This window comes from Pongo abelii, chromosome 1 (genome assembly GCF_028885655.2).
Source record: "Pongo abelii isolate AG06213 chromosome 1, NHGRI_mPonAbe1-v2.0_pri, whole genome shotgun sequence".
NCBI classification, from domain to species: domain Eukaryota; kingdom Metazoa; phylum Chordata; class Mammalia; order Primates; family Hominidae; genus Pongo; species Pongo abelii.
Window position 1 is genome coordinate 182,073,713 of NC_071985.2, and position 25,290 is coordinate 182,099,002.

At 44.4% G+C, this 25,290-nt stretch overlaps 1 protein-coding gene across 1 annotated transcript in view; it reads right to left on the reverse strand.

The window, feature by feature from the left end:
* Positions 1 to 18,638: 18,638 nt before the first annotated feature.
* The window catches only part of C1H1orf185 (chromosome 1 C1orf185 homolog), a 66,454-nt gene continuing 59,802 nt past the window's right edge, over positions 18,639 to 25,290 (reverse strand). The window contains exons 6-7 of the mRNA XM_002810836.3: positions 20,892 to 20,989; positions 18,639 to 19,062 (exon numbers count right to left, since the gene is read on the reverse strand). The gene's annotated coding sequence lies outside the window, so the exon portion shown is untranslated. The remainder of the gene's footprint in view (positions 19,063 to 20,891; positions 20,990 to 25,290) is intronic.

Below are 25,290 nucleotides of genomic sequence, written 5' to 3' on the forward strand. Positions count from 1 at the left end.
CTCACTGCAACCTCCACCTCCCAGATTCAAGCCATTCTCCTGCCTCAGCCTCCCCAGTAGCTGTGATTACAGGCGCCTGCCACCATGCCCAGCTAATTTTTTTTTTTAGCATTTTTAGTAGAGACACGGTTTTGCCACATTGGCCAGGCTGGTCTCAAACTCCTGACCTCAGGTGATCCACCCACCTCAGCCTCCCAAAGTGCTGGGGTTACAGGGGTACGCCACTGCACCCAGCCCATGATGGATATATTTAGATTTGACATTCCATATCTTAACTATTGTGAATAGTGCTGGAATAAACATATGGGTACAGGTATCTCTGTAACGTACTGATTTGCTTTCCTTTGGTTAAATACCCAGTAGTGGGATTGCGGGGTCATATGGTAGTTCTATTTCTGTTTTTCTGAGAAATCTCCATAATTTTTTTCCAAAATGGCTATACTAATTTACATTCCCACCAACAGTGTATACGAATTTTCATTTCTCAGTATCCTTACCAGCATCTGTTATTTTTTGTCTTTTTGATAATAGTCATTCTAACTAGGGTAAGATAATATCTCACTGTGATTTTGATTTGAGTTTCTCTGATGATCAGTGACGTTGAGCATTTTTTCATATACCTGTTTGCCATTTATATGTTCTCCTTTGAGAAATGTCTATTCAGATCTTTTGCCTACTTTTTAATGGAATTATTTATGGGGTGGGTTGGTTTGTTTGTTTTTTACTGTTGAGTTGTTTGGGTTCCTTGTGTATTCTGGATATGAATAGTTTTGAAAATGTTTTCCCCTATTCAACAGTTTATCTGTTCACTCCGTTGATTGTTTCCTTTGCTATACAGAACGTTTCTAGTTTAATGTTGTCCCATTTGTCTATTTTTGTTTTTGTTACTTGTGCTTTTGGGGTCTTAGCCATAAAATCTTTGCCTAGAACAATGTCCTGCAGTGGGAAGCAAACATCTAAGGGCATCAATAAACTGAAAGCTGGCTCTATGAAATAAGATAGTGAAATAAATCCTGGTAAGATCATTTTAGGGAAAAGAAGCAAAGGTACAAATAAATAAGAATTAAAAATGAGTAACAACTACCTGTATAGTAGAGATGAAAAATCCTTTATTTTTTTTGAGATGGAGTCTCACTTTTGTTGCCCAGGCTGCTGGAGTGCAGTGGTGTGATCTTGGTTCCCTGCAACCTCTGCCTGCCTCCCGGGTTCAAGCGATTCTCCTGCCTCAGCCTCCCAAGTAGCTGGGATTACAGGCACCCACAACCATGCCCTGCTAATTTTTGTATTTTTAGTAGAAACGGGGTTTCACCATGTTGGCCAGGCTGGTCTCGAACTCCTGACCTCAGGTGATCTGCCCACCTTTGCCTCCCAAAGAGCAGGGATTACAGGCTTGAGCCACTGTGCCCAGCTGAGATGAAAAATCATAAGTAACTATAACTTTATGCCAGTAAATTTGAAAGCTTACATGAAAATTGGTAATTACTTAGAAAAGTATAAGTCAACAGGATTAACTCAAGAAGAGATTGGAAACCTGGCTAATACCATAATGATAACAAATTGAATTGAGCTGAGTTCAGTGGCTGATGCCTATAATCCCAGCCCTTTGGGAGCCTGAGACCAGCTTGGTCAACATAGCAAGACCCCATCTTTATTTAAAAAAAAAAAATTAGGTGTGGTGGTGTGAACCTGTAGTCCCAGTACTCAGGAGGCTGAGGTGAGAGGATCACTTGAGTGCAGGAGGTCAAGGCTGCAGCGAGCCATGATCACATCACTGTGCTCCATCCTGGATGAAAGAGTGAGATCCTGTAGAAAAAAAAAAAAAAAAAAGAAGCTAGATGCTGTGGCTCACATCTATAATCCCAGCTACTTGGGAAACTGAGGTGAGAGGATTGCTTGAGCCCAGGTGTTTGAAACCAGCCTGAGCAACATAAGCAAGACCCCATCTCAAAAGAAAAAAAAGCATCAGTAATTTAAAAAGTCTACTCACAAAAATGTACCAAGTGAGTTTTAGCACATTTTCTAAGGTACAGATAACCTTGCTGTTCCTGAGATTAGAAATAGAGAGGACTCCTTAACTAATTTTATGAAACTAGTATATGCTGGTTATTTATTTCTCAGAACGTTAAAGTGGTTGAAAAATACTGAAAAGTAGGTGTTTCAAAACTCGCATTATTTCAGGTTTAAATATTTTGTACATACACAGACCACAATTTAGTATAACTTTATTTGTTCGGGTTTCTGTTTTGTTTTTTTGTTTGTTTGTTTTTGTTTTTTTGAGATGGAGTCTCACTCTATTGCCCAGGCCAGAGTGCAGTGGTGCGATCTCGGCTCACTGCAACCTCTGCCTCCTGCCTTCAAGCAATTCTCCTACCTCAGTCTCCTGAGTAACTGGGATTACTGGCGCCTGCCACCACGTCCGGCTAATTTTTGTATTTTCAGTAGAGACGGGGTTTTGCCACGTTAGCCAGGCTGGTCTTTTCCTGATCTCAGGTGATCCACCCACCTCGGTCTCCCAAAGTGCTGGGATTACAGGCGTGAGCCACTGCCCCTGGCCTGTGTTTTTGTTTTCTTGAGACACGGTCTTGCTCTCTGCCCAGACTGGAGTGCAGTGGCATGATCATGGCTCACTGCAGCCTCGACCTCCTGGGCTCAAGCTATCTCTCCACTTTGGCTTCCTGAGTAGCTGGGACTAAAGGTGTGTACCACCATGCCCAGCTAATTTTTTTCTATTTTTTTTGTAGAGACATGGTCTCACTATGCTGCCCAGGCTGATTTCAATCTCCTGGGCTCAAGTCATCCTCCTGCCTCAGCCTCCCAAAGTGCTGGGATTACAGGTGTGAGCTATCATGCCTGGCCTACTTTTCTGGTTTTAATAGAAACAAATTCATTAGTATTTTAAAAATATTTTAATATTTAAAAATACTCATTTACTTATGAAAAAATTAACCACTAAAAATACATGAAAACATGTATATTTTCCCCTTCATCTTAGATTTCAATATGGCTCATCATGGCATTGCTAATGCCTAACTCTACAGCTTAAATAACTGGGCTGTAGCTTTGGCTGAGATGAATACTTTTTACATATTCAGCCTATTTTCCACCTTTTATTGTCTGTGACTCTTTTCAGAGTCAGTAACATCTCAGGATATATTACACAAGTAACTTAGTTTGCTATCTTGTGTCAGTAAACAACTTAAATTAAAACTTAGTCTCAACCCTAATGTTCATCAGCTAATGAACGCATAAGCAGAATTTGGTATATTTGTACCATGGAATATTCATTCAGCAATAAAAAGAATGAAGTCCTGATACATGCTGTAACATGGATGAACCTTGAAAACAAGCTAAATGAAAAAAGCCAGCCCCAGAAGACCACATATTGTGTAATTGCATATATATGAGATATCCAGAATACGTAAATCTAGAGAGACAGAGTACATTAGTGGTTGTCTGGGCCTGATGGTTGCAGAGATTGGGGGAGAAATGGGAAGTGATTGCTAATGGATATGAGATTTCTTTTTGTGGTGATGAAAATGTTCTAAAATTGTTCATGGTGATGGTTGATATTGTGTCCAGAATTGGTGGGTTCTTGGTCTCGCTGACTTCAAGAATGAAGCCACAGACCCTGCGGTGAGTATTACAATTCTTAAAGATGGTGTGTCCAGAGTTTGTTCCTTCTGATGTTCAGACATGTGCAGAGTCTCTTCCTTCTGGTGGGTTTGTGGTCTCACTGACTTCACGAGTGGAGCTGCAGACCTTCGTGGTGAGTGTTACAGCTCTTAAAGGTGGCCTGGACCCAAAGAGTGAGCAGCAGCGAGATTTATTGAGCAAAAGAACAAATCTTTATAAGAGCAAAACAACAAATCTTCCAAAGCATAAAAAGGGTCCCGAAGGGTTGCCCTTGTTGGCGTCGGTGGCCTGCTTTTATTCCCTTATTTGGCCCCACCCACATCCTGCTGATTGGTCCACCTTACACAGAGCTGATTGGTCCATTTTACAGAGAGCTGATTGGTCCGTTTTACAGAGAGCTGATTGGTCTGTTTTGACAGAGTGCTGATTGGTGCATTTACAAACCTTCAGCTAGACACAGAGTGCTGACTGGTGCGTTTACAATCCTTTAGCTAGACACAAAAGTTCTCCAAGTCCCCACCTGATTAGCTAGACACAGAGCACTGATTGGCGTGTTTACAAACCTTTAGCTAGACACACAGTGCTGATTGGTGCGTTTACAAGCCTTTAGCTAGACAGAAAAGTTCTCCTAGTCCCCACATGACCCAGAAGCCCAGCCAGCTTCACCTCTCACTATCAGTGTGAACCCATGGATTTTTTTTTTTTTTGAGTCAGGGTCTCACTCTGTCACCCAGGCTGGAGCACAGTGGCTCACTCATAGCTCACTGCAGCTTCGAACTCCTAGGCTCAAGTGATCCTCCTGCCTCAGCCTCCCAAAGTGTTGGGATTACATGTGTGAGCCACCACACCTGGCTGGATTATTTTTTATTCAATATATTATAATCTGTTACATTACATATAACATATGTAGTCATCATTCATTTTAATTTCAAATATTCCCTAATTTGACCAGGGAAGCCCCTTCAAGCTGGCTTAGATGTCCTCTTGGCATGGTGTCATCAATTTATAAGCACTGCTTTACTTTAGGCCCAAGAAAATGTTCCAGAATCACTTCATATTTTCTTTGCCCTGGCCCTGAAATCAGCCATTTTTCCAAGGAGTGTTGTTCCTTTGAGTGGGAAATAGTTTTTAGACACCAAGATCTGGGCATTAACTGTGTTCATTGCCACTGGGATGAGTTGTCAATATGAATATATATAGTATGAATATATGATGTTAGAGGTATCAGTGTAAATCAACACACACTATGCATATACATACATACATAATTATACCTCTAATTCCGATTCTATACCACACCACAGGGTTCTTTTTCCCCTTCTGGGGTTCTACTCTACATGTAGGCCCGTTAAGACTCTTCTAAGGAAATGATATTAGAGATGAAATCTGAATAATATTTAAGAGTCAGCCATGCCCAAATTTGGAAATAGACCCTTACAGTCAGAAGGAAGAAATACAAAGACTTAAGGCAGAATTAAGTGTGGTATGTTTAAGAAACGTAACAGCCAGCTGGGTGCGGTGGCTCATGCCTGTAATCCCAGCACTTTGAGAGGCTGAGGTGGGAGGATCACCTGAGGTCAGGAGTTTGAGACCAACCTGACCAATATGGAGAAACCCCTGTCTCTACTAAAAATACAAAATTAGCCAGGAGTGGTGGCGCATGCCTGTAATCCCAGCTACTTGGGAGGCTGAGGCAGGAGAATCGCTTGAACACGGGAGGCAGAGGTTGTGGTGAGCTGAGATTGCGCCATTGCACTCCAGCCTGGGCAACAAGAGCGAAATTCCATCTCAAAAACAAACAAATAAACAAAAAACCGTAACGTGTGGCTGGAATGTATTGAGTTACTGGGGAGAAGGGTTTGAAATGAAATTAATGAGGCAGGAAAGACTTGCTGCATACAAAACTGTACAGGATATTATGAAGGATTTGAAATTCATTTACTTATTTTATTTTTACAGACAGGGTCTTGCTCTGTCTCCCAGGCTAAAGTGCAGTGGCGCAATCATAGCTTACTGCAGCCTTGATCCCTTAGGCTCAAGTGATCTCCTGCCTCAGCCTCCTGAGTAGCTGGGACTATAGGTGCAGGCAACCATACCCAACTAATTTTTTTATTTTTTGTATTGATGGGGTTTCACTATGTGGCTCAGGATGAGCTTGAACTCCTGGCCTCAAGCAATCCCCCCACCTCGGCCTCCCAGAGTTTTGGGGTTACAGGCATGAGCCATGGTTCCCAGACTGGAATTTTAGTACAATAGGGAGGCATTGGAAGGTTTTGAGAAGATTGTGGTAATCTGATTTATGTTTAAAAAGATTACTTTGGCCATTGCATAGAGAATGAATTGTTGAAGAAAAAGCAGGGAGATACTTATAAGACTTACAGTAATCTAGGCAAGATAAAATAATGACTTGAATTAGGGTAACAGAGATGAGATAGAAGAGAACAAATCTGGGATCTATTTTGGAGGTAGAGATGGTTGGAATAATTCTGAATTCTCAAATGAATTCTGAAAATCCAAATAAATTTTGAATTCATATATCTGCTATGTACTATGCATTGTGCTAAATCCTGGGGATAGAAACATTAAAAAGAGACAAGCCTTACTTTTAAGGAGCTCATAAAACAGTAGAGGGCATAGATATACAAATAATTATAATACTGTATGATGAACACAGAATTAAGCATGAGGTAAAACACAGGTCCAAAAGAGAAAGAAATTTACTGCCCGAATGCAGGGAGTAGTTACATAAATCTTCACAAAGGAACAGAGAGCTGTCTTTTACAGGATAAAAAGGTAGAGAGTAAAATAGGTGTAGGTGCATGAAACAGCTTGGTGAATTCCAAAAACCCTTTAGGATGAATGAAACCTAGAATTTAAGAATGAGTTTAGTCTCAGGTGGAAGCAATTGAGGAGGTTTAAGTGAGAAATGATAATATTAGATTTGCATTTATGAAATATCACTCTGACCTTATAAGGAAAATGATAGATTTGAGGAATGCAAAACCAGAGGTAGGAGGAACTTCCACTTCCAGTCATCATGTAATAACAGGGACTGTTGTACTTAATTAGAAACCCAGACAAAATTATGAAGCAATGTTTCTGGACATTGGGTAACAGGCATTGCAGGACTATCAACCCTAAGATACAGGAAATAGATGAACCCTTGAGTTCCCGACTTACTGCCTGGAGGAAGTTTCCACACTGCAGATAAGGAAAGAGGAATTTAAAGAGTCTGGTGGTCTTGTTGAGTTGAGGAGACAATCACTGGAGTTTGGGGAGGCTAAGACAGCTAATACTGGTGAGGCAGACTGTCAAAGAGGAGGGAACTGCAAAAAGAAAGAGCTTTGGAGAACTGCAGAGGATTCTCCCTGAATCTTTGGCTGAGGACTGATCTGTGCACATGTATGAGGAAATTATCTGAAGCTAAATATTGGAAAGCAGCAGGCCAAACAATTCCCATAGCTTATCCAGGGCTGGGAATATTTTGTGTGCAAAGCCGGAGTGGGAAGACAAAATAATATATAGGGGATCAGATAGAGTCCTCAGAAGGGGAACACCTTAGTAGTGGAGCTAAATTTTGCTTAGATTAAAGGCTGATCTGGACGCAAACTAACAATTTTTTTTTTTCTCTGTTGCCCAGGCTGGAGTGCAGTGGCACTGTCTTGGCTCACTGCAACCTCCGCCTCTGGGGTTCAAGCAATTCTCCTGCCTCAGCCTCCTGAGTAGCTGGGATTACAGGTGTGCGCTACCACACCTGGCTAATTTTTGCATATTTAGTAGAGACGGCGTTTTACCATGTTGGTCAGGCTGGTCTCGAACTCCTGACCTCAAGTGATACTTCTACCTTGGCCTCCCAAAGTGCTGGGATTACATGCATGAGCTACCGCAGCCAGCCCCAGTTTAACAAATTTAAAAGCAAGACTCAAAAGGATCACACTGATTCTATGTCCTTTAAGTGTTGACAAAGTCCAACATTATTTAAATAATTTTTAAAAATCCACCAATGATGGATTTTTGTTGTTGTTGTAAGCAAATACACTCAACAATGTAAAAACCACATTGTCAGCCAGGCGCAGTGGCTCATGCCTGTAATCCAGCACTTTGGGAGGCTGAGGCAGGTGGACCGCTTGAGGCCAGGAGTTCAAGACCAGCCTGGCCAACATGGCAAAACCCCATCTCTACTAAAAATACAAACATTAGCTGGGGGTGGTGGCCCACACCTGTAATCCCAGCTACTTGGGTGGCTGAGGCACAAGAATCACTTCAACCTGGGAGGCAGAGGTTGTAGTGAACCAAGATGGCACCACTGTACTCCAGCCTGGGTGATAGAGTGAGACCCTGTCTCAAGAAAACAAAAAACCAAAATATCCCACAATGTCTAGTATCAGATGAGAAATTACCAGGCAAATGGAGAAGCAGAAAAATATGACCTTTAACCAGGAAAAAATCAATCAAAAGAAACACAGAAATGACAGAGATGATGGTATTAGCAGACACAGATTTTAGAACAGCTACTGCGAATACACTTCATAAGTCTGAGTAAGGTTGCTCTAAAAAAAAAGTATATTTATATAATAGTATATCTATCTGTCTATCTATCTTAAAATGTAGGGCACAGGAACTGGCATTTTACTTGGTATAGGAATTTAATGAGAACCAAATAACAAAAATATCAGATCTCCTTTTGAGGCTGTGGATAATCAGGCTGTTCAGACAATCACCAATTCCAGTGCCTGTTATGTGTTAAATTTAGAAAACTACCATTTAGATGCTAAAGCAAAAAGAGGAGATTCAAGTTTCTTAATGATGCTGTTGGTCTTTTTCTTATATTATTGTTTTGGTTTTGTGATTTTGGTGAATAATTTAAGTTCAAAGTCACCTGTGGCTTCTAAGGAGAAAAATAACATCCTGAAAGGCAGAAATTATTTGAAACATATTCTCACATGCCCCCTTTAGTTTTGTTTCTAGCAACATGTCTGTAGACCTAAGCTAACCTGACATTGCAATAATCCATTAGGCTTTAAGGATTTTTAGTGAGTTTTTTATATTTAAGTCTTTTTATAGAATTATTTATAAAACTTTACCTAATTCTTGTTTTTGCTTCCTCAGAAACTCAGTTTTTATTACACCTGCCATCCTTTACTGGATTTTTCTTTTGTTGTTGACATTCTAGCAATGAGCATCATACTTCTATCTCCACCTTAAGAGATCAATGCAGAACGTAAAGCAGAAGCAGTGAACATGGAAGTGGCCGTGGGATTCAGAGATGACATTCACGTGTCTTTTTCTCTATAGAATTGAAGGATTGACATTTCTCAGTAACTACCTGGCAAAATACGTGTTTTCATAATGTTGAATTTGCCTCTTAGGGAAAAATGTTTCATAAAACACTTGAAAGATACTTATTTTGAAATTAATTATAAAACATTCATGTTTTTATCTTAGGACTGAATTCAAAGGGAAATGCTTCTTTGCCTTTTAAAAAATTGTTTGACTTTCAGCTTTCTGTAGTTACGATTAAAGCAGAAGTGATGGGTGCTCTTTCCTGGTTCTGCAATGCTTTACTTTGCCTACTAAGTGATTTACTTTCAAACCTCATAATCTTACTAAAAGAGATAATCTTACTAAACAGATAATCTTACTAAACAGATATCTTACAACAGATAATCTTACTAAAAGAGTTAACACGCATTCTGCTAAAAGGTGTTTTACTGTTTTCCATGAACAGCATTGTATGAACAATGTTTTATGAAATGCTGTCTTTTTGTCCTGTAGATTGCCATATCTGTTATGTAGTTATCATATTGTCAAGTCTTTTGTTTTTTTTCCTCTAAAAAATCCTCAGACTGGCCAGGTGCGATGGCTTACGCCTGTAATCCCAGCACTTTGGGAGCCCGAGGCAGGCAGATCACAAGGTCAGGAGACGGAGACCATCCTGGCTAACATGGTGAAACCCCGTCTCTACTAAAAATACAAAAAATTAGCTGGGCATGGTGGCACACACCTGTAGTTCCAGCTACTTGGGAGGCTGAGGCAGGAGAATCGCTTGAACCTGGGAGGTGGAGGTTGCAGTGAGCCAAGGTTGTGCCACTGCACTCCAGCCTGGGCAACAGAGCAAGACTCCATCTCAAAAAAAGAAAAAATCCTCAGACTCTGTGTCAATCTTCCATATTCTGAATATTATAATACTTTGGCTGTTTCTGTAGAAAGAGTACTTGCAAGTGTGTGTCTTGAAATACCCTCTTGTGTTTGTGTGATGTTAGGTTGTTAACTTGAGATCTTTCTAGCTTTCTGATGTGGCCATTTAGAGCTATAAATTTTCCTCGTAACATTGCTTTAGCTACATCCCAGAGGCTCTGGTACATTGTATCTTTGTTCTCATTAGTTTCAAAGAACTTTTTGATTTCTGCCTTAATTTCATTATTTACCCCAAAAGTCATTCAGGATTCTTTTTTTTTTTAGAGACAGAGCTTCACTGTTATCACTCAGGTGTGATCTTGGCTCACTGCACCTCCGCTTCCCATATTCAAGTGATTCTCCTGCCTCAGGCTTCCGAGTAGCTGAGATTACAGGTGTGTGGCACCATGCCCCACTAATTTTTGTATTATTAGTAGAGACGGGGTTTCACCACGTTGGCCAGGCTGGTCTTGAACTCCTGACCTCAGGTGATCCACCTGCCTCTGCCTCCCAAAGTGTTGGGATTACAGGCGTGAGCCACCGTACCCAGCCAATTGAGTGAATTTCTTAATCTTAAGTTCTAATTTGATTGCACTGTGGTCCAAGAGACTGTTTGTTATGATTTCAGTTTGTGTTTGTGTGCTTATGTGAGTTGTGTCTAAGAAGTCAGATAAGCTCTGGAAGCTTCGTTGTATGTATCTGCATATGACTGTGTATCTGGGTTATACTGGCAGGCAAAATTCTGCTCTTAGATGGGGTGGCTGAAAGATAAAGTTTCCTGAACTCTACTTGCTGTGTATGTACCCCCTTTGTACTTCAGCGAGGTGGTATCATCTACAACACTGCATTTCTTGTAATTGTGCTGTTGTTGGTATAAAGTCAAGTGCCTTCAATGCTTAAGGCTCAGACATTTTCCTTAAACTGATTTCAGGTCCTGTGAAAGTGTTTTCTACAACCTGTGTAACCAGTACTTTGTAAAACTTGTTTATACTTCAATAGTACCTGTGATTAAAAAAATTTTTTTCTTATTTTTGTTATTGCCTTTTCCCACATGTTCTAATACATAGTGATTTTTAAAGAAATATATACTATTTTGGCCAGGCGCAGTGGCTCACGCCTGTAATCCCAGCATTTTGGGAGGCCGAGGTGGGCAGATCATGAGGTCAGGAGATTGAGACCATCCTGGCTAACATGGTGAAACTCCGTCTCTACTAAAAATACAAAAAATAAGCCGGGCGTGGTGGCGAGTGCCTGTAGTCCCAGCTGCTCGGGAGGCTGAGGCAGGAGAATGGCGTGAACCCAGGAGGCAGAGCTTGCAGTGAGTGGAGATCGCGCCACTGCACTCCAGCCTGGGTGACAGAGCCAGACACCATCTCAAAAAAAAAAAAAAAAAAAAATATATATATATATATATATATATATATATATATGCTATTTTAATTTAGGTATCTTCAAACTTGAATTTGTCTGTGTGAAGCATTATAAAATGATACATTTCTCTCTCTCTCTCTCTTTTTTTTTTTTTTTTACAGGTGTGCACTACCACAGCCAGCTATTTATTTTTTGATTTTTTTTTATTTTTAGTAGATACAGGATTTCACTATGTTGGCCAGGCTGGTCTTGAGCTCCTGGCCTCAAGTGATCTGCCTGCCTTGGCCTCCTGGAGTGCTGGGATTACTGGCATGAGCCACTGCGCCTGGCCCTCGCTTTTATTCCTTTAAAAAATAATTTACTATTTCAAGTGAAAATAATAATGATGTAGTGTGGTGTTTTAAACAAAAGTAACAGTAAAATATATGACAACAGAGCACAAAGAATGGTGGGGGGAAATGACATATACTCTTGTAAGATACTTACACAATATACTATATGCACTAGATACAGCCATGCATTGCTTAACAACAGGAATATGGTTTGAGAAATGTGTCATTAGGCGATTTCATCATTGTCCAAACACCATGGAGTGTACTTACACAAACCTAGATGGTATAATCTACTACATACCTAGGCTATACAGCATATAGCCTACAGCTTCTAAGCTACAAAACTGTATAGCATGTTAATGTACTGCATACTGTACAAAATTATAACACAGTGGTAAATATTGGTGTATCTAAATGTATCTAAACATAGAAAAGGTAATATGTTGTGCTATTATGTTATAATGGGTACAACATCACTAGGCAACAGGAATTTTTCAGCTCCACTGTAATCTTATGGGACCATGGTCATATATGTGGTCCATTGTTGACTGAAAAATTATATGGTGCATTACTGTATACAAAATGTATACAAATATACTATAACAGCATTTTAAGGTAAACTACTATAACTCAAAGACATATCATACAATTATGGTGATAGGTCATTCTTTTCAATTCTCTTTCTTAGTTTCCACATCTGCTGGGAGGCCAATCAATATTGAAATAAGAACAGGGCATCATAGATTTTCTTTTGCCTGAAATCCAGCCATTAGATAAATTTACCACCCCTTCTTGCTTGCTAGGACCTAGAAGGGTAAAATTTTTAGATATTGGTTTGATCAATGGTTGGAGGCCTTTAGAGACTATAAAACTGGAACACTGCTTTCAAGATAGTAGGCTGATCAGGCGTGGTGGCGCATGCCTGTAATCCCAGCTACTCGGGTGGCTGAGGCAGGAGAATCATTTGAACCCAGGAGGAGAAGGTTGTGGTGAGCTGAGATCATGCCACTGCACTCCAGCCTGGGCAACAAGAGCAAAACTCCGTCTCAAAAAAAAAAAAGATAGTAGACTACGTATAAGAGTTGCCCTCAGTCATATGCTTGAGAAATAATTGAAAAACCACTGAAAAAAAGTAGAAAGTTCTGGTAATGACATAATTGCTTATACTGAATAAATTCTCCTGCAGATAACAATTATAAACTGAAGGGCCACTAAAACAGAGCAGAAGCTGGAGATTTGGCATTTGAAAGAAGGAAACAATAATACATTAGTTAAGATATATGTTTAATAGGCTTTCCCACTTAGGATATTCCTGACTTTCTGTAATACCTGGAGGCTAGATCTGAAAGCAGAAAGCTAGAGTGTTATTGACCTGAGGAGTTAGAAAAGGAATTTCAAACTGCGAGAGTGCCTGGAAATTAAGGAAGGGAGAAAATCCTAGAAAGGAGGGAGATGTGGATGTCAGAGCCCCAAATTTGTATATAAATGCCCCTCAAATCCTTGGCTCACTTTTGAACTGTACATGCATGGGTGAAAATCCAAGGGATCTGGAGAAAACAACAGCTGGGGACTGATAGAGCCAAGCAGACGCTTCAGCTGTTGTCAACCACAGTGGAGACAGACTTTAATCTTTAAAGACTTACTTGACTTGAATAAGAGGAAAAGCTCTAGCTCTGATAAATATGTCTGACTTGAGCTACCACAATATAGAATTGTGGCTCCTCAACCACTTCGCAGATTTGAGCCAGTTCACAGACCCAGATTCCTTTGGATAAAGAATGGGTTTTGAAGAAAGACCCTGTCTCTCTGTTTAAAATTTACACTGTAAATCTTTCTCCCAGGCTCTCCACAAAAGCTTTGCAGCCATTTACGAGTGACAGTATATTAGGCTAAGGGAAATAAAAACTAGATTTTTCTTATGGATTACTAGATAATGGCTGTGAACTGACATAATTCATGGAGACCTAAAATGTCACAGTGGTCTTCTAGTCAAAATAGAGGCTTATGGAGGTCAGGTTATTAATGGAGTTTTGGTTTGGGTTCATCTCTGTGGGCCCATGGTTATTACTCCAGTTCCAGAATGTGTATTTGAAATAAACATACTTAGCAAATGGCAAAATCTCCACACAGGTTCCCTGACCCGTGGAATGAGGGTTATTGTGGTAGCAAATGCCAAATGGAAGTCACTAGAATGGTTTTCCCTTTCACAATAGTAAACCAAGAGCAATATCACATAGATTGTAGTGATTAGTGTTGCTTAAGGGATGCAGAGGCAGTGATTTCTGCCACATCTTCTTTCAACTTGCCTATTTGGTCTGTGGAGAAAATAGATCTTACAAAATGAAAGTAGATTGTTGCAAATGTAATCATGTGGTTCTTCCAACTACAGCCACTGTTTCAGGCATTGATTCATTGCTGGAGCAAAGAAACACATTGTTTTGAATCTGTTATCCAGCTACTCCACTGGCAAATGCTTTTCTCTCTCTTCCTGTTATTATAGACTACAAGTAGTAGTTTTATTTCACCTTGAAGGATCAGCACTGCACCTTCACTGTTCTACCTCTCTAACCCTCCGTTATGTTATAATCTGGTCCAAATGGGCCTTGATCCTCTCTACTGCACAGGACACCATAGGATATTTTTGAGATCATCCTGACTGGAACTGGTGAGCAAGAATTACTAGCTTCTCTAAACAAGTCAATGATATAATGTGTGCCAAAGGGTGGAAATAAATACCAAAAAATTCAAGGGACTGTTGCCTCAGTAAAATCACTAGGCATCCCGTGGTCTGGAGCATGTTCAGATATCCCTTCCAAGGTGAAAGACTAATTGCTGCATCTGACTCCACCAACCACCAAGTGGCACAATGTTCAGTGTGGGCTGCTTTGGATATTAGAGGCAACATATACTTAGGCACCAAGAGGCGCAAGGTCTAGTGGGCTTCTTTGGATATGGGAGGTAACATATACTTCTTTTTTTTTGTTTGTTTGTTTGTTTGTTTATTTATTTATTTATTTATTTTTAATTTATGAAGTATTTATTGATTATTCTTGGGTGTTTCTCGGAGAGGGGGATATGGGAGGGTCATAGGATAATAGTGGAGAGAAGGTCAGGAGATAAACACATGAACAAAGGTCTCTGGTTTTCCCAGGCAGAGGACCCCGTGGCCTTCTGCAGTGTTTCTGCCCCTGGGTACTTGAGATTAGGGAGTGGTGATGACTCTCAAAGAGCATGCTGCCTTCAAGCATCTGTTCAACAAAGCACATCTTGCACCGCCCTTAATCCATTTAACCCTGAGTTGACACAGCATATGTTTCAGAGAGCATGGGGCTGGGGGAAAGGCCATAGATCAACAGCATCCCAAGGCAGAAGAATTTCTCCTAGTCAGAACAAAATGGAGTCTCCTATGCCCACCTCTTTCTACACAGACACAGCAACAATCTGATCTCTCCTTCCTTTCCCCACACTTCCCCCCCTTCTCTTCAACAAAACCGCCATCGTCCTCATGGCCCGCTCCCGATGGTCGCTGTCTCTTCGGAGCTGTTGGGTACACCTCCCAGACAGGGCAGCCGGGCAGAGGCGCTCCTCACCTCCCAGACAGGGCGGCCGGGCAGAGGCGCTCCTCGCTTCCCAGACGGGGCCGCCCGGGCAGAGGCGCTCCTCACTTCCCAGACGGGGCCGCCCAGGCAGAGGCACTCCTCACTTCCTCCCATACCGGGTGGCAGCCGGGCAGAGGCGCTCCTCACCTCCTAGACGGGGCGGCCGGGCAGAGGCGCCCCTCACTTCCCAGAGGGGGCGGCCGGGCAGAGGCGCTCCTCACTTCCCAGACCGGGCGGCCGGGCAGAGGCGCTCCTCACTTCCCAGACGGGGTGGCCGGGCAGAGACGCTCCTCACTTCCTCCCAGACGGGGTGGCGGCCAGGCAGAGGCGCTCCTCACTTCCCAGACTGGGCGGCCGGGCAGAGGCGCTCCTCACTTCCCAGACGGGGTGGCCGGGCAGAGACGCTCCTCACTTCCTCCCAGACGGGGTGGCGGCCAGGCAGAGGCGCTCCTCACTTCCCAGACTGGGCGGCCGGGCAGAGGCGCTCCTCACTTCCCAGACGGGGTGGCCGGGCAGAGGCGCTCCTCACCTCCTAGACGGGGTGGCCAGGCAGAGGCGCTCCTCACTTCCCAGACGGTGTGGCGGCTGGGCAGAGGCGCTCCTCCCTTCCCAGATGGGGCAGCCAGGCAGAGGTGCTCCTCACTTCCTCCCAGACGGGGTGGCGGCCAGGCAGAGGCGCTCCTCACTTCCCAGAGGGGGCGGTCGGGCAGAGGTGCTCCTCACTTCCTCCCAGATGGGGTGGCGGCCGGGCAGAGGCACTCCTCACCTCCCAGACGGGGCGGCAGGGCAGAGGTGCTCCTCATCTCCCAGACGGGGCAGCCGGGCAGAGGTGCTCCTCACTTCCTCTCAGACGGGGTGACGGCCGGGCAGAGGCACTCCTCACCTCCCAGACGGGGCGGCCGGGCAGAGGCGCTCCTCACCTCCCAGACGGAGTGGCCAGGCAGAGGCGCTCCTCACTTCCCATATGGGGTGGCGGCCGGGCAGAGGCGCTCCTCACTTCCCAGATGGGGCAGCCGGGCAGAGGCGCTCCTCACTTCCTCCCAGACGGGGTGGCGGCCAGGCAGAGGTGCTCCTCATCTCCCAGACGGGGCGGCCGGGCAGAGGTGCTCCTCATCTCCCAGACGAGGCAGCCGGGCAGAGGTGCTCCTCACTTCCTCCCAGACGGGGTGACAGCCGGGCAGAGGCGCTCCTCACCTCCCAGACGGAGTGGTCAGGCAGAGGCGCTCCTCACTTCCCATATGGGGTGGCGGCCGGGCAGAGGCGCTCCTCACTTCCCAGATGGGGCAGCCGGGCAGAGGCGCTCCTCACTTCCTCCCAGACGGGGTGGCGGCCAGGCAGAGGCACTCCTCACCTCCCAGACGGGGCGGCCGGGCAGAGGTGCTCCTCATCTCCCAGATGGGGCAGCCGGGCATAGGTGCTCCTCACTTCCTCCCAGACGGGGTGGCAGCCGGGCAGAGGCGCTCCTCACTTCCCATACGGGGTGGCGGCCGGGCAGAGGCGCTCCTCACTTCCTCCCAGACGGGGTGGTGGCCAGGCAGAGGTGCTCCTCACTTCCCAGATGGGGTGGCCGGGCAGAGGCGCTCCTCACTTCCCAGACGGGGTGGCCAGGCAGAGGCACTCCTCACCTCCCAGACGGGGCGGCCGGGCAGAGGCGCTCCTCACTTCCCATACGGGGTGGCAGCCGGGCAGAGGCGCTCCTCACTTCCCAGATGGGGCAGCCGGGCAGAGGCGCTCCTCACTTCCTCCCAGACGGGGTGGCGGCCGGGCAGAGGCGCTCCTCACCTCCCAGACGGGGCAGCCGGGCAGAGGTGCTCCTCACTTCCTCCCAGACAGGGTGGCGGCCGGGCAGAGGCGCTCCTCACCTCCCAGACGGGGTGGCCGGGCAGAGGCGCTCCTCCCTTCCCAGCCGGAGTGGCCAGGCAGAGGCGCTCCTCACCTCCCAGAGTGGGCAGCCAGGCAGAGGCGCTCCTCACTTCCCAGAGTGGGCGGCCTGGCAGAGGCGCTCCTCACTTCCCATACGGGGTGGCAGCCGGGTAGAGGCGCTCCTCACTTCCCAGATGGGGCAGCTGGGCAGAGGTGCTCCTCACTTCCTCCCAGACGGGATGGCGGCCAGGCAGAGGCGCTCCTCACCTCCCAGACGGGGCGGCCGGGCAGAGGCACTCCTCACCTCCCAGACGGGGTGGCTGGGCAGAGGCGCTCCTCACCTCCCAGAAGGGGCGGCTGGGCAGAGGCGCTCCTCACTTCCCATATGGGGTGGCAGCCGGGCAGAGGCGCTCCTCACTTCCCAGACGGGGTGGCGGCCAGGCAGAGGCGCTCCTCACTTCCCAGATGGGGCAACCGGGCAGAGGCGCTCCTCACTTCCTCCCAGACGGGGTGGCGGCCAGGCAGAGGCGCTCCTCACCTCCCAGACGGGGCGGCCGGGCAGAGGTGCTCCTCATCTCCCAGACGGGGCAGCCGGGCAGAGGCGCTCCTCACTTCCTCCCAGACGGGGTGGCAGCCGGGCAGAGGCGCTCCTCACATCCCAGACGATGGGCGGCCGGGCAGAGGCGCTCCTCACTTCCCAGATAGGGCGGCCGGGCAGAGGGGCTCCTCACATCCCAGACGATGGGCGGCCAGGCAGAGACGCTCCTCACTTCCTAGACGGGGTGGCGGCGGGGCAGAGGCTGTAATCTTAGCACTTTAAGAGGCCAAGGCAGGAGGCTGGTAGGTGGAGGTTGCAGCGAGCCGAGATCACACCACTGCACTCCAGCCTGAGCACCATTGAGCATTGAGTTAGCGAGACTCCGTCTGCAATCCCAGCACCTCGGGAGGCCGAGGCAGGCAGATCACTCGAGGCCAGGAGCCGGAGACCAGCCCGGTCAACATGGTGAAACCCCGTCTCCACCAAAAATACAAAAACCATTCAGGCGTGGCGGCGCGCGCCTGCAATCCCAGGCACTCGGCAGGCCGAGGCAGGAGAGTCACAGGAGCCCGAGGCAGGGAGGCTGCAGCGAGCCGAGATCATGGCAGTACAGTCCAGCTTCGATAACAGCGGGAGACCGAAAAAAGAAGGAGAGGGAGACCGAAGGAGGGGGAGGGAGAGGGAGAGGGAGAGGGAGAGGGAGAGGGAGAGGGAGAGGGAGAGGGAGAGGGAGAGGGAGAGGGAGAGGGAGAGGGAGAGGGAGAGGGAGAGGGAGAGCACATATACTTCTTTAACTGTGCTACTCTGACTCATTTACGGAGTAACCTGAAAGAGTTCTTCTAGTTGTGAGTGGGGCCCAGAAGAATAGAACACTCTGCAACAGGTCCAGGCTGCCATGTCAGTAGTTCTGCCACATGGGCCATATGACCCAGCATATCCATGCTTCTTGAAATGTCTATAGCAGATAGGGATGCTATAATGGAGACTTTTGCAGTCCACTATTGGTAAATCAGAGCCTATAGAATTTGAAGCAAAGCTATGTTCTCTTCTGCCAATAATTGTTATCCTTATGGCTTGCTATTAAACTACTAGAAACTTAACATATGACCATGGTCACCAAGTTACTACATGAGTTGAGCTGTTTACCATGAAGTGAATGTTGTCTGATCCATCAAGACATAAAGTTAGGCGTGTAGATATGCACTCAGTCAGTAAGTGGAATTGGGACATAATTGGCTTTGAGCATATTCTGAAGGCATAAACAAATTGCACAAGGAAATGGTTAAGAGATCCATGGCTCTTGGTCCTATTACATGACCTTCTCTTTCTCAACACATATCAATGTCATCAAGTAGAGTTTCTTGTCACCAGTTGACTGAAGAAGAATATACTTGAGCTTGGTTTACAGATAGTTCTGTATGATATGCCAGCATCTTCTGAAAGTTCACAGCTGGAACACCGCAGTCCTGCTAAGGTATGGCCCTGATAGGCATTGGTGAAAGAAAATCTTCTAAGTAGGTATAACTTTGAGCAGTGCACTTGATGTAGCCTGAAAGGATAAATATTCAGAGATACAGATCTCTACTGATTCATCGGCATTAGCTATTGGTTTGGCTGGAGGGTTGGAAACTTGTAAAAAGTACAATTAGAAAACCAGTGACAGCCGGGTGCAGTGGCTCACGCCTATAATCTCAGCACTTTGGGAGGCCAAGGCAGGCAGATCACCTGAGGTCAGGAGTTCGAGACCAGCCTGGCCAATGTGGCAAAACCCTGTCTCTACTAAAATACAAGAAATTAGTGGGGTGTGGTGGCGGGCGCGTGTAATCCCAGCTACTTGGGAGGCTGAGGCAGGAGAATTGCTTGAACCTGGGAGGCGGAGGTTGCAGTGAGCTGAGATTGTGCCATTGCACTCCAGCCTGGGCGACGGAGTGAGACTCTGTCTCAAAAAAATAAAATAAAATAAAATAAATAAAATAAAATAAAATAAAAATAAATAAAAAAGTAAATAAATAAAATAAAATAAGAAAAGAAAATCAGTAACAAGGAATCTGAGGAAGCTGTATGTAGATAAATTTCTGAGTGGGTACAGAGTGTGAAGATAAATTTGAGCCCCATTTAGAAGCTCCTCAATGAGGAACATCAGAAGATGTTAATAGTCAGGTAGATAAGATGATCCAGTCCATGAAGTCAGTTACCTTCTTTCAACAGTCACCCTTGTCCTTGCTCAGTAGACTCCTGAACAATGTGGCCATAGTGGAAGGGATGGCGATTACTCATGGGTTAGCAATATGAACCTCCACTCTCTAAAGCTGATATGACTATAGCAACTTCTGAGTGCCCAACCTGCCAACAGCGGATACCAACACTAGTTCTCCATTTCCTGAGGGTGTGGAGGGGGTGGGGGAGTTGAGTCAGCCACCTGCAGCCAGGTTGATTATACTGGACTGCTTCCACCATGCAAAGGCATCTTTATTCTTACTGGAATATACCCTGACTTTGGAAATGGATTTGCCTTCCAAGACCACATTCCATGGACTTCAGAGCACTTCATTTACCATCATGGTATTTTGAAAGGATTGCTTCTGACCAGAAAATAATTTTACTTTACATCAAATGAGGTGTGTCAGTGGGTTAATGCTCACAGAATTCACTTGTCTTACCATGTTTCCCATTACCCTGAAGCAATAGCCTAATACAATAGTAAAAGGAGTTTTGAAGACTCATTTATAGTGCTGGCCGGCTGGCAATACTTTGCAGGGCCCAGGAAATGTCCTCCAGGATGTGGTACATGCTCAGCTACCAAGATATGGTGCTGCCTGTCTCATGGCCAGGATTCTCAGGCCCAAGACACAAGGGTGACTCCTCTCACTATTACTCCTAATAATCCAGTAGTGAATATTTTGCTTTCTGTCTCAGCTATGTGACCAGTTACAGAAATAACGATGGTAGCAATTATAGCTATTTCAGTCTTACTTTGAAGTGTGTTTGTATATATTTTAACCAATTCTTTTTCTTTTCTTCTCCTATGTCATTTCCTTACTATCTAACATCTGTTAATAGTGGTTAACCAAGCATCTCATTACTTAGGTTAACAGAATGTAAATAGACATCTGTGACTCACTAGATGAGAAACAAACGTCACCCAAAGACAGATAAGGGGATTTTGTATCCTCTTTTAGCAAGAGAGTTGATACTTTTTTGTTGTTATAAAAGAGGTTCTGAGGCCAGGCATGGTGGCTCACACTTGTAATTCCAGTACTTTGGGAGGCCAAGGCGGGCAGATGGCCTGAGGTCAGGAGTTTGAGACCAGTCTGGCCAACATGGTGAAACCTCATCCTACTAAAAATACAAAAATTAGCCAGGCATAGTGGTGCATACCTGTAATCCCAGCTACTCAGGAGGCTGAGGCAGGAGAATTGCTTGAACCTGGGAGGAAGAGGTTGCAGTGAGCTGAGATCACGCCACTGTACTCCAGCCTGGGCGACAGAGTGAGACCCTCTCTCAGAAAAAAGAAAGGTACTGTATCATGTCTGATGAATGCATGATTTTGCTATTTTTATTGTATATATTTAGAGTGTATAACATGATGTTTTGCTGTACTTATCTTGATCTACATATACACAGTGAAGGGATTACCACAGTCAAGCAAATTAATATACCCATTATCTCATACATTTACCTTTTCTCCTTTTTTTTCTGGTTATGGTAAGAGTACTTAAAACCTACTCTTTTGGCAAATTATCAGTATAAAATATTATTAACTATAGTCCTCATGTTGTACATTAGATCTGAGACTTATTCATCACACATAACTGCAACTTTGTATCCTTTGATATACATCTTCCCATGACTCACCCCTGCCACTGGTAACCACCATTCTACTCTTTGTATGTATTGTTTGTTTAATATTCCATATATAAGTGAGATCATGTAGTATTTTTCTTTCTGTAACTGCCTTGTTTCACTTGGCATAATGTCCTCCAAATCCATCCATGTTGTGGTAAATGACAGGATCTCCTTCTTTTTTAAAGCTGAATAATATTCCTGTATATAATATACATAATAATCCTATATAATATACATATTATATACTTATGTATTCAGTTTCATTCTTCTACCTGTGGCTTGCCAGTATTCCCAGCACCATTTATTGAATAGGGTGTCCTTTCCCCACTTTATGTTTTTGTATGCTTTGTCAAAGATAAGTTGGCTGTACATATTTGGCTTTATTTCTGGGTTCTCAATTCTGTTCCCTCGTCTACATGCCTATTTTTATACCAGTACCATGATGTTTTGATAACTATAGCCTTGTAGTATAATTTGAAGCTGGGTAACGTAATGAATGCTTCCAGATTTGTTCTATTTGCTTAGTTTTGCTTTGGCTATGTGGGCTTTTTTTTGTTTCCATGTGAATTTTTTTCTTTCTTTTTTTTTTTTTTGAGACAGAGTCCTGCTCTGTCACCCGGGGTGGAATCTTGTGTCTCAACCTTGGCTCACTGCAACCTCTGCCTCCCGGATTCAAGCGACTCTCTCACCTGAGCCTCCCAAGTAGTTGGGACTACAGGCTCACACCACCACACCTGGCTAATTTTTGTATTTTTAGTAGAGACAGGATTTCACCATGTTGGACAGGCTGGTCTCAAACTCCTGACCTCAAGTGATCCGCCCACCTTAGCTTCACAAAGTGCTAGGATTACAGGCGTGAGCCACTGTATCCAGCCTGGTTCCATATGAATTTTCGGGTTGTTTTTTCTAGTTCTGTGAAGAATGATGATGGTATTCTGATGGAAATTGCATTGAATCTGTAGACTCCTTTGGGCCGTATGGTCATTTTCATGATATTGATTCTATCTATCCATGAGCATGGGATGTGTTTCCATTTGTTTGTGTCATCTGTGATTTCTTTCAGCAGTGTTTTGTAGTTTTCTTTGTAGAGATCTTTCACCTCCTTGGTTAAGTATATTCCTAAGTATTTTAATTTTTTTTGCAGCTGTTTTAAAAGGGATTGAGTTCTTGATTTGATTCTCAGCTTGGTTGCTGTTTGTGTATAGCAGTGTTACTGATTTGTGTACATTGATTTTTTTTTTTTTTTTGAGACAGCGTCTCACCCTGTTGCTCACTGCAACCTCTGCCTCCTGGGTTCAAGCAATTCTCTTGCTTCAGTCTCCCAAGTAGCTGGGATTACAAGTGTCTGCCACCACATCTGGCTACTTTTGTTGTATTTTTAGTAGAGATGGGGTTTTACCACGTTGGCCCACTGGTCTCGAACTTCTGACTGCAAGTGACCTGCCTGCCTCGGCCTCCCAAAGTGCTGGGATTACAGGCATGAGCCACTGCACCTGGCTTGTATGTTGATTTTGTATACTGAGACTTTACTGACTTCATTTCTTGGGTCTAGGAGCTTTTTGGATGAGTCTTCAGGGTTGTTTTTTTTTTTTGTCTGTTTTGTTTTGTTTTTGTTTTTTTTTTTGGAGATGGAGTCTTACTCTGTTGCCCAGGCTGGAATGATCTTGGCTCACTGCAACCTCTGCCTCCCAGGTTCAAGCTATCCCCCTGCCTCAGTCTCCAAAGTAGCTGGGACTACAGGTACATGCCACAACGCCTGGCTAATTTTTTGTATTTTTAGTAGAGATGGGGTTTCACCACGTAGGCCAGGCTGGTCTCAACCTCCTGACCTCAGGTGATCCACCTGCTTCAGCCTCCTAAAGTGCTGGGATTACAGGCATGAGCCACTGTGCCCGGCCTGGGTTATCTAGGTATACAATCATATCATTGGCAGATAGCGACAGTTTGACTTCCTCTTTTCCAATTTGGATGCCCTTTATTTCTTTCTGTTGTCTGATTGCTCTGGCTAGGACTTCCAGTACTATGCTGAATAGAAGTGGTGAAAGTGGGCATCCTTGTTGTGTTCCAGTTCTCAGGGGAATGCTTTTAACTTTTCCCCATTCAGTATGATGTTGACTGTGGGTTTGTCATAGATGGCTTTTATTACTTTGAGGTATGTCCCTTCTATGCCAATTTTTTTTTTTTTTTTGACAGAGTCTCGCTCTGTCACCAAGCTGGAGTGCAGTGGCATGATCTCGGCTCACTGCAGCCTCTGCCTCCCGGGTTCAAATGATCCTCCTGCCACAGCCTCCCGAGTGGCTGGGACTACAGGCACGCACCACCACGCCCAGCTAATTTTTTGTATTTTTAGTAGAGATGGAGGTTTCACCATGTTGGCCAGGATGGTCTCGATCTCTTGACCTCATGATCTGCCTGCCTCAGCCTCCCAAAGTGCTGGGATTACAGGCGTGAGGCACTGTGTCCGGCCCTATGCCAATTTTTTGAGGGTTTTTAATCATAAAAGGATGCTGGATTTTATCAGATGTTTTTTCTGCATCGATTGAGATGATCATATGATTTTTGTTTTTAATTATGTTTATGTGATATATCACATTTATTGATTTGCATATAGTGAACCATCCCTGCATCACTGGTGTAAACCCCACTTGATCATGAAGTATTATCTTTTTCATATGCTGTTGGATTCTGTTAGCTAGTATTGATGATTTTCTGCATCTATGTTCATCAGTGATATTGGTCTGCAGTTTTCTTATTTTGTTATGTCCTTTCCTGGTTTTGGTATTAGGGTGATACTGGCTTCATAGGATGATTTAGGGAGGATTTCCTTTTTATCTTTTGGAATAGTTTCTGTAGGACTGGTATCAATTCTTCTTTGAACGTCTGATAGAATTCAGCTGTGAATCCATTTGGTCCTGATCATTTTTTGTTGTTGTTGGCAATTTTTTTTTTTTTTTGAGACAGAGTCTCACACTGTCACCTGGGCTGGAGTGCGGCTGCGTGATCTCAGCTCACTGCAACCTCTGCCTCCTGAGTTCGAGCGATTCTCCTGCCTCAGCCTCCCAAGTAGCTGGGATTACAGGCATCCGCCACTATGCCTGGCTTATTTTTTTGTATTTTTGGTAGAGACAGGGTTTCACTATGTTGGCTGGGCTGATTTCGAACTCCTGACCTTGTGATCTGCCTGCCTCGGTCTCCCAAAGTGCTGGGATTACAGGAGTGAGGCACCGTGGCTGGCCAGCAATATTTTTTAAAAACTACTGATTCAATCTTGCTGCTTGTTGTTGGTCTGTTCAGGGTTTCTATTTCTTCCTCATTTAATCTGGGAAGGTTGTATATTTCAAGGAATGCATTCATCTTCTCTAGATTTTCTAGTTTGTGTACATAAAGGTGTTCATAGTAGCCTTTGAATGATCTTTTGCATTTCTGTGGTAGCAGTTGTAATATGTCCAGTTTCATTTTTTTACTCTTTCATTTGTCAATGGGCACTTTGGTTATTTCCATATGTTGGTTATTATAAATAATGTTTGTAATGAACATGGGGGTGTAGATATCTTTACTAGGGGTTATTTCATTTCCTTTGGGTATATACCCAGAAGAGGCATTGCTGGATCATATAATAGTTCTATTTTCAGTTTTTAAAGGAATCTCCATACTGTTTTTCACACTGGCTGCACCAATCTGCACTCCCACTAACAGCATACAAGGGTTCCCTTTTCTCTGTACCTCAGCAGACACTTACTTTTTCTTTTTTTGATAAAAGTCTTCCTAACAAGCATCGGATGATATTTCATTTCATTGTTATTTTAATTTGCATTTCCTTGATGATTAGTGACGTTGAGCACCTTTTCTTATACCTGTTGGCCATTTTATGTCTCCTTTGAAGAAAGTCTATTCAGGTCCTTTACCCATTTTTAAATTAGATCATTCTTTT